This window comes from Notamacropus eugenii, chromosome 1 (assembly GCF_028372415.1).
Source record: "Notamacropus eugenii isolate mMacEug1 chromosome 1, mMacEug1.pri_v2, whole genome shotgun sequence".
Taxonomy (NCBI): domain Eukaryota; kingdom Metazoa; phylum Chordata; class Mammalia; order Diprotodontia; family Macropodidae; genus Notamacropus; species Notamacropus eugenii.
Genome location: NC_092872.1, coordinates 439,992,243 through 440,005,977, shown reverse-complemented (window position 1 = coordinate 440,005,977; position 13,735 = coordinate 439,992,243). Strand labels below are relative to the sequence as shown.

Here is a 13,735-nt window from a genome sequence, read left to right as displayed (position 1 = left end):
TACTACTCTCTTGTTAGTTATAAAATAGGCTTTCAAAACTGTATTAACATAATTTCAGTTTCATATACCATCTTTTAGGTTCTTCTTTGTATAGTCCTATTTATGTATGCTGATACTAGTTAGATTTATAATAAAAAAGAAATTGCATTACACAAAGCCCTTAGGTGCATAACAATAATGTCTATTACTTCACAATAATGTTAGGTAAGCAGTATGGTGACAGGACTTCAAACCTTAAGGGATGCGATACCTTTGAGAGTCTAGTAGGGACTTGAATCATCACTATCTGACTTGTGTTTTTAGTAGAACCAGAACTAAACATTAGGAAGATATACAATGGCCTGGGGGAACACAAGAAGTAACACTTTATTTTTACTCTGATTTTCAAAGGTAGAAAATTCTTTTCTCTGTGGTTAAAAGTGATTTACTTTTATGATTAATCAAGTTTCATGTATTACAATGGTGTCTCAAAGCGTCTAATAGGCAGTGTTAAAAATAGCTCCTGTTTAACAGTTCTTTTTGTGGAAATTGAGGGAATGTCCATCAATTGGGGAATGGCTGAACAAGTTGTAGTACATGAATGTAATGGAATACTATGGTGTTATAAGAAATGATAAACAGGAGGACTTCGGAAAAACCTAGAAAAAGTTATATGAACTGATGCTGAGTGAAATGAGCAGAACCAGGAGAACATTATACATAGTAACAGCCACAGTGTACGAGGACTGTTTCTGGTAGACTTAGCCCTTCACAGCAATGCAAGAACCTGAAACATTCCCAAAGGACTTTGGAGGCAAAATGCCATCCACCTCCAGAGAAAGAACTATGGAACCAGAACATAGAATGAAGCAAATTATTTTCTCTTGTGTTGTTTTGGTTTTTCTCATGGTTTCTTCCATTTGTTTTAATTCTTCTATGCAATATGACTAATGTGAAAATGTGTTTAATAAAAATGTAAGTGTAGAAACCATAAGACTGCATACCATCTTGGGGAGGGGGAGAAAATTTAAGACTTATGGAAGTGATTGTTGAAACCTGAAAGCAAATAAATTAATTACATTTTTTAAAAATAGCTCCTATTTTCTATAGAATTTTGAGATTTATAAAACACTTTTCTTATAATAGTCCTGTGAACTAGCATAAATATGGCCATCCCCATTTTATATATCAAAAACCTGAGTCTCACATAAAGGAAGAAGCAACTTGCTAGTGGTCTCAATCACACACTTGCAAGACAGAAAGGAGACGAATTTTCAAAGCTTTGTCAAAAGCAAACACCTTTCTCTGATCTGAAATGACAGACTGAACAATTGAACATGGGTACTTCATCTGGAATCAGAGACCCTCAGTTAAAATCTCAGCTCTTCTATTTCCTCCTTATGAGATTTTTGCTGCTATGGGCCTTAGTTTCCTATCTGTAAAATGAGGGAGTTGAAATAATTTTTCCCTAAGATCTCCTTCAGCTCAAAATTCTACAGTCCAATGAGATACATTCAAGAAATGCTAGCTATGCTGTATTAATGATATTAATGTGAAATGATGCTAATCATTTCATGTCATATCATGGTCATATCATTTAAGGTACGACTGAACTGGAATGAAGATCTAGTTGTACTTTGAGCAACTTTCCCAGATGAATGAAGACACACATTCCTAACCACCAGCAAACACAGAGCAGCTTACCTATATCCCCTAGGAAACCAGGATAAAACCTGTCCAAACTTCCACTGAATCTTGCCTCAGGCCCATTTACCACTGATAAGGAGGGGTTGTGCTCTGAAGTGAGAATTTAAAAATGTTCAGGGAAGAAAAAAACCAGCCAGGCAATACTTACTTGGAAAGGAGTTAGCCACGTGCAAAAAAAAAAAAACAAAACCCAAAAAACATAAAAAAAGAACTGGTCTAAACATTTCTCTCCACACTTGAACACTGACCTTTTTTTTTTTTTTTTTTTTTTTATCATGGTCTGATAACTCCCCAAAGGCCAAACTTCCCATGCATGCAGGGGAAGAAAACATCAGGCTTTTCTTGCTAAGAAAAGGCATATTTTTCAATCTGTTGAACAATATTTTTGAAAAGTGATAAGCAGGTAAAAGCAAAATCTTAGAACAATAGGACCTCCTTCACCTATAGCTAAGGTACAATTATAGCCATATGGTTCCTCAATGAACTCATAGAACCATAAAATGGCAGAGCTGGAAAGGACTTTAAAACTTAAAAAGTTAGATCACGGACTATAGAATGGAAGTCTTACAAGGTTCTTATAGAAGACTATATCTTTTATTGGGTGGGAGCTCAGTGATTTCATTGGTACAGAAAACTCCCTATGAAAAAGAAAAAAATTTCTACCAATCCAGATAAGACTCTGTTCTTCAAGTAATAGTATCAAAGAGTTGTCCAGAAGCAATGAGAATCTAAGAGCCTAGTATGTGGGCACACAAGCCACATGTGGGTGGAGCTTGAACCCAGGTTTTCCTGATTTTTGTCCCATTCTTTATCTACTATGACATACTTAGAATAAAGAATAGCAACTCCTATGATAGAACATAGGTCAGAACACAGGACAGAATAAAAGTTCTAGAAGGGAGCTTAGGACACAGAACATTAGATTATAGAATGTTAAGGATACCCCCTCCCTGACAATGGATCTTATCTATTACAGATACATATTTGCAGTCTTATGAGGAGAAGGGTATTGCAACAGAGGAAACATTAAAAAAATGTAGACTGAAAAAATGATATATTATTATGAGTTCACTCATGTTCTAACTTTTTGTCCCATATCAGCTTCTCCTGTCAGCTTACTTATAAATATCATTGTATCTTCCTACATTCTTACAGGATAGATAATATAAATATGATAATCTTCATTTTGCAGGTAAAGCAATTTAGGCTCAGCCCTAGAATTAACTTGATTCAATAAGTATTAAGTTCCTACTATGTTTTAGGCACTTTCCGAGGTGTTGAGGATATAAAGAGAGCTTCAGAACTCTTTATTTCAAAGTATAGTCCTTCTTCCACTGTAGTATTACTATAATTAAGATTTTTCCCCCATAACATAACAAAGTTCTCCTATCAAGTTTAGTTAAATCTTTTTGAAATGTAGTATTCTTACTTTCCCAATAGGTTTGATGGGACATTTTACCCAAGGATAGGCACATATTAAAAGTTTCTGTGCAAGATAGTAGAATAGAAAATATAGAAGTCTTATGATCAGAACATGTGAGGTCCAAGTTCCAGACCTGATAGTTACTAGCTGTCTAACTCTGGGCAAGATGTTTAACTTTTCTGATGTTTGATAGCATAAATACATACGGATGCACAAACACGTATATGTATATATAAATATATATGTGGTCTTCTTTAAGAATGAAGGACAAAGAACTCATTATGATATCTATAACTATCTATGTATGGATAAATAGATACAATGTAAATGTAGATATACAATGAGAATACATATATATATATATATATAAAACATGATAAATGGGTATATGACATTACTGATTTTGCAGTTCTATTGATTTGAATTGCAACTCAATCATGCCTACTCATCTTATGTAACTCTTGGACATATCCTGCCACATATTTCCCATAGGTTATTGTATCAGTGTATTGTATCAACATACACGGGGGTGGGGGAGTTCTTAACATAGGTTCTTTGATCTGCTTCTATCTTTACCAGAGAGGGAAGCAACAACACCTGGGTTTTCAAAGGGGGGGGGGCGGGGATGCTTAGAAGCTTCCCAGAGTCTCATCTGGCACACAAAGCTTCTTCCAAAAACTAAGCCCCAAAGAGAAACCTCACCCTCAGAGTACTTATACACTTTTCAGAGCCAGAGGGCATGACCCTCTGACTCAGTGCCTCAATAGAAAAAACAAAAGGTACTTGGGACTCTCCTACAAAACAGCTCCCCAAATCAAACTTCCCTCAATAGGCAGGTCCATCAATGGGTGGGGAAGATCTTCCTTAATTACATTCAAATAGAGGCGTTATACTTTTTGATTATGCTAAAATAAAAACAACTAAGATCCTACTTTGCTTGGCCTCACAGTTACCTACTCAAGTTGCTGAGGGCTTCCCTTAATGTCCACTGACTTAATGAGGGTATTAGTGAAACCTCACACTCATAACATGACCAAACAATATTCTCTTTCTATCTTGTAATTCCTTGATAATGTCTTTTACTCCTACTACTTTTTTTAATAATTAAATTTATTTATTTAACTTTTAACATTCATTTTCACAAAATTTTGGGTTACAAATTTTCTCCCCTTTTATCCCCTCCCCCCCCAAACACCAAGCATTCTAATTGCCCCTATGACCAATCTGCTCTCTCTTCTATCATCCATCTCTGCCCTTGTCTCCATCTTCTCTTTTGTCCTGTAGGGCCAGACAGCTTTCTATACCCCTTTACCTGTATTTCTTATTTCCTAGTGGCAAGAACATTACTCGACAGTTGATCCTAACACTTTGAGTTCCAACTTCTTTAGCTCCCTCCCTCCCCACCCCTTCCCTTTGGAGGGCAAGCAATTCAATATAGGCCAAATCTGTGTAGTTTTGCAAATGACTTCCATAATAGTTGTGTTGTATAGGACTAACTATATTTCCCTCCATCCTATCCTGTCCCCCATTACTTCTATTCTCTTTTGATCCTATCCCTCCCCATGAGTGTCGACCTCGAATTGTACTCTCCTCCCCATGCCCTCCCTTCTATCATCCCCCCCATCCTGCTTGTCCCCTTATCCCCCACTTTCCTGTATTGTGAGATAGGTTTTCCTACCAAAATGAGTGTGCATTTTATTCTTTCCTTTAGCGGAATGTGATGAGAGTAGACTTCATGTTTTTCTCTCACCTCCCCTCTTTATCCCTCCACTAATGAGTCTTTTGCTTGCCTCTTTTATGAGAGATAATTTGCCCCATTCAATTTCTCCCTTTCTCCTCCCAATATATTTCTCTCTCACTGCTTGATTTCATTTTTTTTTAAGATATGATCCCATCCTCTTCAATTCACTCTGTGCACTCTGTCTCTATGTATGTGTGCGTGTGTGCATGTGTGTGTGTGTAATCCCACCCAGTACCCAGATACTGAAATGTTTCAAGAGTTACAAATATTGTCTTTCCATGTAGGAATGTAAACAGTTCAACTTTAGTAAGTCCCTTATGACTTCTCTTTGCTGTTCACCTTTTCATGGTTCTCTTCATTCTTGTGTTTGAAAGTCAAATTTTCTTCTCAGCTCTGGTCTTTTCATCAAGAATGCTTGAAAATCCTCTATTTCATTGAAAGACCAATTTTTCCCCTGAAGTATTATACTCAGTTTTGCTGGGTAGGTGATTCTTGGTTTTAGTCCTAGTTCCTTTGACTTCTGGAATATCCTATTCCATGCCCTTCGATCCCTTAATGTAGAGGTTGCTAGATCTTGTGTTATCCTGATTGTATTTCCACAATACTTGAATTGTTTCTTTCAAGCTGCTTGCAATATTTTCTCCTTGACCTGGGAACTCTGGAATTTGGCCACAATGTTCCTAGGAGTTTCTCTTTTTGTATCTCTTTCAGGTGGTGTTCTGTGGATTCCTTGAATATTTATTTTGCCCTCTGGTTCTAGAATCTCAGGGCAGTTTTCCTTGATAATTTCATGAAAGATGATGTCTAGGTTCTTTTATTGATCATGGCTTTCAGGTAGTCCCATAATTTTTAAATTGTCTCTCCTGGATCTATTTTCCAGGTCAGTTGTTTTTCCAATGAGATATTTCACAATATCTTCCATTTTTCCATTCTTCTCTCTTTGTTCTGTGATTTCTTGCTTTCTCATAAAGTCCTTAGCGTCCTTCTGTTCCATTCTAATTTTGAAAGAACTATTTTCTTCAGTGAGCTTTTGAATCTCCTTTTCCATTTGCCTAATTCTGCTTTTGAAAGCATTCTTCTCATTGGCTTTTTGAACCACTTTTCCCAATTGAGTTAGGCTAGTTTTCAAGGTGTTATTTTCTTCAACATTTTTTTTGGGTCTCCTTTAGCAGGGAGCTGATCTGCTGTTCATGCTTTGACTTCATGTCTCTCATTTCTCTTCCCAGCTTTTCCTCCACCTCTCTAACTTGATTTTCAAAATTCTTTTTGAGCTCTTCCATGGCCTGAGCCCATTGGGTGGGCTGGGACACAGAAGCCTTGATTTCTGTGTCTTTGCCTGATGGTAAGCATTGTTCTTCCTCATTGGAAAGGAAGGGAGGAAATGCCTGTTCACCAAGAAAATAACCTTCTATAGTCTTATTTCTTTTCCCTTTTCTGGGCATTTTCCCAGCCAGTGACTTGACCTCTGAATATTTTCCTCACACCCACCTCGCCTTCTGATCCTCCCAGCCAGCCTTTGTGGTCTGAGATTCAAATGCTGCTTCCAGCCTTAGGGCTTTTGGTGGGGGCAGGGCTGCTATTCAGCGTGAGATTAAGTTCAGGTGGTCAGGTCAGGGCATGGCCGCCTCTCAGGCTCAGTTCCCTCAGGGGGTTTATGCACAGACCTTCCACAATGGATTCAGGCTCCCGCTGGCTTGGGGAGCCCCATTCTGCAGCTGCCTCTCAGCTTCTACCTCCCCGGGGGGCCTGAGTTATGGGGGCACCCCACTCCCCTCTCGACCCGCCAAAGAGACTCTCTCACCGACCCCCGTCACCTGTGGGTGGAGGGACTTGTGCAGCCGCTGGAGATCCTGTTCCTGAAGCCTGCTCAGATCTGTTCGCCGCGGCAGGTCTGGGCTGGGCTCCACATCTGCAGTGCGAGGGACCTTTTGTGAGAGGTTTGCAGGTCCCTCTGTGGGTGGAGGGACCCATGTGGCCGCTGGAGATCCCTTCCCTGAAGCCCGCTTGGATCTTTTCCTTCCGGTGCCACGGCCGTGGCAGGGCTGCACTCAGCTCCCAGTCCCGGCGCCCAGTCCGCAGCACGAAGAACCCCCCGCGAGAGGTTTGCAGGTCTCTCCGGAACAGAAATCTCCCTTGCTCCAATGTTCCGTGGCCTCTGGGTGCAGAATTCGCCGTGAGTTACTTCCCTGTAGCCGTTCTATGGGTTGTGGGTTCGGAGCTATTTGTATGTGCGTCTTTCTACTCCGCCATCTTGGCTCCGCCCCCCTACTCCTACTATTTTTTTATGGTTCTTATTGGCTAAACATTACAGCCTTCTCATGAACTTTTTCATTTTCCTGTGGTAATATTCAATTTTAACTCATATTATTGCTATAGTCTATATGTCATTACACTATGGTAATATCAGTAGAATATTGGTACTAAAAAGAAAGGATTTTGTTTGCAATATCTTGAAGGCAATTCAGCCCATTTTCCTCATCTTGTTTATTGAGGGGTCCAACTCATCATCCATTTGAACTGACTCAGCTCTATAGGTTTCCATTTAAATACATGTGGTTATCTGGGCAAAAGATATTATTCCTCCTCTTTGTGCTTTTTCTGTGTGGATGGTTAAGTCAAATTTTTTTTTGAGAGTGGCTTTAAACTACTTCAGGGAAGCTCTTCTACATTCTAGAGTTTGATATAACCAAAAAGATGTCATCTACAAATAGTAGTACCTTGGGAATCTCACCATCCTCAAACAAATTTTATTCTACTTGGATTCTGAGCTAATTTACCTCGTCACAGGCTGAATACTTTTGTCAAACATTCATTTCCCTATTTGATAACTCACCTGATTTTTATATTTGGGATTTCAATGAATAGAATAAATGCTATTGTTTTGCCTTTCAAGGAATCTTGAATTATTCTGATGCATGATTGAGATTCCCCTTTTTCAAAATTAGACTTTGAGATGATATTTTGCTCTTTTGAATCAAATGCTTTTTCATAACCCACAAATACAGGCTTAGTACTGTGCTAACACATAATAAGCCTTTAATAAATTCTATCTAAATGACAACAATCGCAGTAAGATCTTATATTCTCTACATCTTTCAAGTCAGTTGTGAAATGGTAACACTGTGATCAACTGCTGAATATCATTTGCAAAAACTTGGTGTTTCCCTACTAATATTTTTATCTATTATGCCTTTTACTTTTGTATAGATTACTTACATAAAGAGTTTGTACAGATAGAAGAGGATCATATAAAGGTGCAATTACTGATATATTTGTTTCCTATTTGGGGATATGAATAAGGATTGAGTTTTTCTACATCTCTGGTATCTTTACCTTTTGGTACTTTCTTCAGAAACTTTGTATATTAGTCCTACAGTACTTTTACAATTGTGCTTCCTCCAGTATGGATCACCTATATGTGTATTTGTTCCCTTTGTTCCCTTTATACCATTTCTACCTGTATAAATACATTTAGAATGGTGATATTAGAGTCTAGGTATGGGGATTCCAGTATTTTTTTATGGAAAAAACAATTTATTACATGTAACATTATTTACAGATTTTTTCCACTTTTATATTCATTGTTCTTCTTACACTTTTGCCCTTAAATATTCTTGGTATGACTTTGCCTGGTATGATCTCTGCTAACCTTTCTCTAAACCAATATAGGTATTACATCTTACGTTTGTTTTATGGCATGATACTGGTCAAATTTTTCAGTATCCTTCTCCATAAGTTACAAGTTTATATGTTAACAACTTTAAACAAGTTTATAATTTAAAACAGTTTTTCCTTTGGCTGTCATTCCTATTTGAAAGTAAGGCAAATCTTTCCTGAATGAGGTAATTTCTGAGGTATTTTGGTCTTGTTATATCAACAAGTTTATTTCAGTTAAGTTCATTATAAAGCCATCATAATTGGTATCGGTGACATCTCTAATATCTGTTTCCAGTTTCTCGTTATTATGATTTTGTTGGTTTTAAAATTATTTTTCTTTTTTTTTTACTTTTTTAAAAAAATATTTATTACTTTTTGGTTTTCAACATTCATTTCCACAAGATTTTGAGTTCCAAATTTTCTCCCCATCTCTCCTCTCCCCCCATCCCAAATCACAGTGCATTCTGATTACCCCTTCCCTCAATCTTCACTCCCTTCTATCACACTCTTCCCTTCCCTTATCCTCATTGTCTCTCTTTTCTTGTAGGACGAGATAGATTTTCATACCCCATTAACTGTATTTCTTATTTCCCACTTGCATGTAAAAACAATCTCAACATTCATTCCTAAAACTTTGAGTTTCAACTGCTCTCCCTTCCTCCTTCCCCACCCATCCCCACTGAGAAGGCAAGCAATTCAATATAGGGTATATATGTGTAGTTATGCAAAAGACTTCTATAATAGTCATGTTGTGAAGACTAATTATATTTCCCTCCATCCTATCCTGCCTTCCATTTATTCTTTTGACCTTATCCCTCTCCTAAAGTTTTTACTTCTAATCACTCCCTCCTCCTATTTGCTCTCCCTTCTATCATCCCCCCACCCTACTATCCCCTTCTCTCCTACTTTCCTGTAGTATAAGACAGATTTTCATACTAAATTCAATGTGCATGTTGTTCCCTCCTTAAGTCAAATATGATTAAAATAAGCTTCACTTTTTCCCTCTCACCTTCCCCTTTTCCCCCTCCATTGAGAAAGTTATTTTTTACCTTTTTTATGAGAGATAATTTACCCTATTCCATTTCTCCCTTTCTCCTCCCAATACATTCCTCTCACCTCTTAATTTTATTTTTTTTAGATACCATCCCTTCCTATTCAGCTCACCCTGTGCCCTCTGTCTGTGTATATATGTATAATACCTCTGACTACCCAAATACTGAGAAAAGTTTCAAGAGTTACAAATATTATCTTTCCATGTAGGAGAGCAAACAGTTCAACTTTAGTAAGGCCCTTATGGTTTCTCTTTACTGTTTACCTTTTCATGCTTCTCTTGATTCTTGTGTTTGAAAGTCAAATTTTCTACTGGGCTCTGGTCTCTTCATCAAGAATTCTTGGAAGGTCTCTATTTCATTTAATGATCACTTTTTTTTTTGCTTTTTGTATTTAAATTTATTTATTTAAGTTTTCAACATTTATTTCCACAAAATTTTGGGTTCCAAATTTTCTCCCCATTTCTCCCCTCTCCCCACCCCAAAAGGCCAAGCATTCTAATTACCCCTATCCCCAATCTGCCCTCCCTTCTAACATCCCTCCCTTCCCTTATCTGCATCTTCTTTTTTGTCCTGTAGGGTAAGATAACTTTCTATACCCCATTACCTGTATTTCTTATTTCCTAGTTTATGCAAGAACAATACTCAAAATACTAAAACTTTGAGTTCCAACTTCTGATCCTCCTTCCCTCCCCACCCATCCCCTTTGGGAAGGCAAGCAATTCAATATAGGCCATATCTGTGTAGTTTTGCAAATGAATTCCATAATAGATGTGTTGTGTAAGACTATATTTCCCTCTATCTGCCCCCCATTTCTTCTATTCTCTCTTTTGATCCTGTCCCTCCCCAAGAGTGGTGGCTTCTAATTGCTCCCTCCTCCCACTGCTCTCCCATCTATCATCTCCCTCACCCTGCTTATCCCCTTCTCCCCCACTCCCTTTCTCGTCAATACTTTCCTACATTGTATTGTAAGATAGGTTTTCATACCAAAATGAGTGTGCATTTTATTCCTTCCTTTAGTCAAATGTGATGAGTAAGCTTCACGTTTTTTCTCTCACCTCCTCCCTTTTTCCCTCCACTGAAAAGTCTTTTACTTGCATCTTTTATGAGAGATAATTTGCCCCATTCTATTTCTCCCTTTCTCCTCCCAATATATTTTTCTCTCACCCCTTAATTTTATTTTTTTAAGATATGATCCCATCCTATTCAATTCACCCTGTGTTCTCTGTCTATCTCTCTTTCTCTCTCTCTCTCTGTGTGTGTGTGTGTGTGTGTGTGTGTGTGTGTGTGTGTGTAATCCCACCAACTATCCAGATATTGAAAAAAGTCTCAAGGGTTACAAATATTGTCTTTCCATGTAGGAATGCAAACAGTTCAACTTTAGTAAGTCCCTTATGGCTTCTCTTTGCTGTTTACCTTTTCATGCTTCTCTTCATTCTTGTGTTTGAAAGTCAAATTTTCTTTTCAGCTCTAGTCTTTTCATCAAGAATGCTTGAAAGTCCTCTATTTCATTGAAAGACCATTTTTTCCCCTGAAGTATTATACTCAGTTTTGCTGGGTAGGTGATTCTTGGTTTTAGTCCTAGTTCCTTTGACTTCTGGAATATCATACTCCACACCCTTCGATCCCTTAATGTAGAAGCTGCTAGATCTTGTGTTATCCTGATTGTATTTCCACAATACTTGAATTGTTTCTTTCTAGCTGTTTGCAATGTTTTCTCCTTGACCTGGGAATTCTGACATTTGACCACAATGTTCCTAGGAGTTTCTCTTTTTGGGTCTCTTTCAGGAGGGGATCAGTGGATTCTTTCAATGTTTATTTTGCCCTCTGGTTAAGAATATTAGGGCAGTTTTTCTTGATAATTTCATGAAAGATGTTATCTAGGCTCTTTTTTTGATTATGGCTTTCAGATAGTCCCAAAATTTTTAAATTGTCTCTCCTGGATCTATTTTCCAGGTTAGTTGTTTTTCCAATGAGATACTTCACATTATCTTCCATTTTTTCATTCTTTTGGTTTTGTTTTGTGATTTCTTGGTTTCTCATAAAGTCATTAGCCTCCATCTGTTCCATTCTAATTTTTAAAGAACTATTTTTTTCAGTGAGCTTTTGATCCTCTTTTTCCATTTGGTGAATTCTGGTTTTTAAAGCATTCTTCTCCTCACTAGCTTTTTGGGATTTTTTTTGCCATTTGAGTCAGTCTATTTTTAAAGGTGTTACTTTCTTCAGCATTTTATTGAGTCTGCTTTAGCAAGCTATTGGCTTGGTTTTCATGATTTTCTTCCATTGCTCTCATTTCTCTTCCCAGTTTTTCTTTCCCTCCTTCACTTCCCTCCCTTCCTCCTTCCCTTCTCTCCCTTCCTCCCTTCCCTTTCTCCTTTCTTCCTTCCTTCCTTTTTCCCTCCCTTCCTTTCTTCCCTTCAATTTTTTCTTTCTTCCTTTTTTCTTTCTTTCTAGCTGCAATATTTTCTTCTTTACCCTAGGAACTCTGAAATTTGGCTATAATACTCCTGGGAGTTTTTATTTGAGGATTCCTTTTTGGAAGTGATTAGTGGATTCTTTCAATTTTTATTTTACCCTCTAACTCTAAGATGTCATATAAGTTTTCCTTGGTAATTTCTTGAAATGTGATATCTAGGGTCCTTTTTAGTTCTTGGCTTTCAGGTAGTTCAATAATTCTTTTTTTTTTTTTTTAATTTTTTTTATTATTAAATTTATTTATTTAACTTTTAACATTCATTTTCACAAAATTTTGGGTTACAAATTTTCTCCCCTTTTATCCCCTCCCCCCCCAAACACCAAGCATTCTAATTGCCCCTATGACCAATCTGCTCTCTCTTCTATCATCCCTCTCTGCCCTTGTCTCCATCTTCTCTTTTGTCCTGTAGGGGCAGATAGCTTTCTATACCCCTTTACCTGTTTTTCTTATTTCCTAGTGGCAAGAACATTACTCGACAGTTGATCCTAACACTTTGAGTTCCAACTTCTCTTCCTCCCTCCCTCCCCACCCCTTCCCTTTGGAAGGCAAGCAATTCAATATAGGCCATATCTGTGTAGTTTTGCAAATGACTTCCATAATAGTTGTGTTGTATAGGACTAACTATATTTCCCTCCATCCTATCCTGTCCCCCATTACTTCTATTCTCTTTTGATCCTATCCCTCCCCATGAGTGTCGACCTCGAATTGCACTCTCCTCCTCATGCCCTGCCTTCTATCATCCCCCCCACCCTGCTTGTCCCCTTATCCCCCACTTTCCTGTATTGTGAGATAGGTTTTCCTACCAAAATGAGTGTGCACTTTATTCTTTTCTTTAGTGGTATGTGATGAGAGTAGACTTCATGTTTTTCTCTCACCTCCCCTCTTTATCCCTCCACTAATGAGTCTTTTGATTGCCTCTTTTATGAGAGATAATTTGCCCCATTCAATTTCTCCCTTTCTCTTCCCAATATATTTCTCTCTCACTGCTTGATTTCATTTTGTTTTAAAGATATGATCCCAACCTATTCAATTCACTCTGTGCACTCTGTCTCTATGTATGTGAGCGTGTGTGCATGTGTAATCCCACCCAGTACCCAGATACTGAAATGTTTCAAGAGTTACAAATATTGTCTTTCCATGTAGGAATGTAAACAGTTCAGCTTTAGTAAGTCCCTTATGACTTCACTTTGCTGTTCACCTTTTCATGGTTCTCTTCATTCTTGTGTTTGAAAGTCAAATTTTCTTTTCAGCTCTGGTCTTTTCATCAAGAATACTTGAAAATCCTCTATTTCATTGAAAGACCATTTTTTCCCCTGAAGTATTATAGTCAGTTTTGCTGGGTAGGTGATTCTTGGTTTTAGTCCTAGTTCCTTTGACTTCTGGAATATACTGTTCCATGCCCTTCGATCCCTTAATGTAGAGGCTGCTAGATCTTGTGTTATCCTGATTGTATTTCCACAATACTTGAATTGTTTCTTTCTAGCTGCCTGCAGTATTTTCTCCTTGACCTGGGAACTCTGGAATTTGGCCACAATGTTCCTAGGAGTTTCTCTTTTTGGATCTCTTTCAGGCGGTGTTCTGTGGATTCCTTGAATATTTATTTTGCCCTCTGGTTCTAGAATCTCAGGGCAGTTTTCCTTGATAATTTCATGAAGGATGATGTCTAGGCTCTTCTTTTGATCATGGCTTTCAGGTAGTCCCAT

The 13,735-nt window shown here is 37.8% G+C and overlaps 1 long non-coding RNA gene across 1 annotated transcript in view; it reads left to right on the top strand.

Moving 5' to 3' along the window:
- Window positions 1–279: 279 nt before the first annotated feature.
- Window positions 280–13,735, top strand: part of LOC140526569 (uncharacterized) — a 39,648-nt gene continuing 26,192 nt past the window's right edge. The window contains exon 1 of the long non-coding RNA XR_011974431.1: window positions 280–390. This is a non-coding gene — a long non-coding RNA (uncharacterized lncRNA). The remainder of the gene's footprint in view (window positions 391–13,735) is intronic.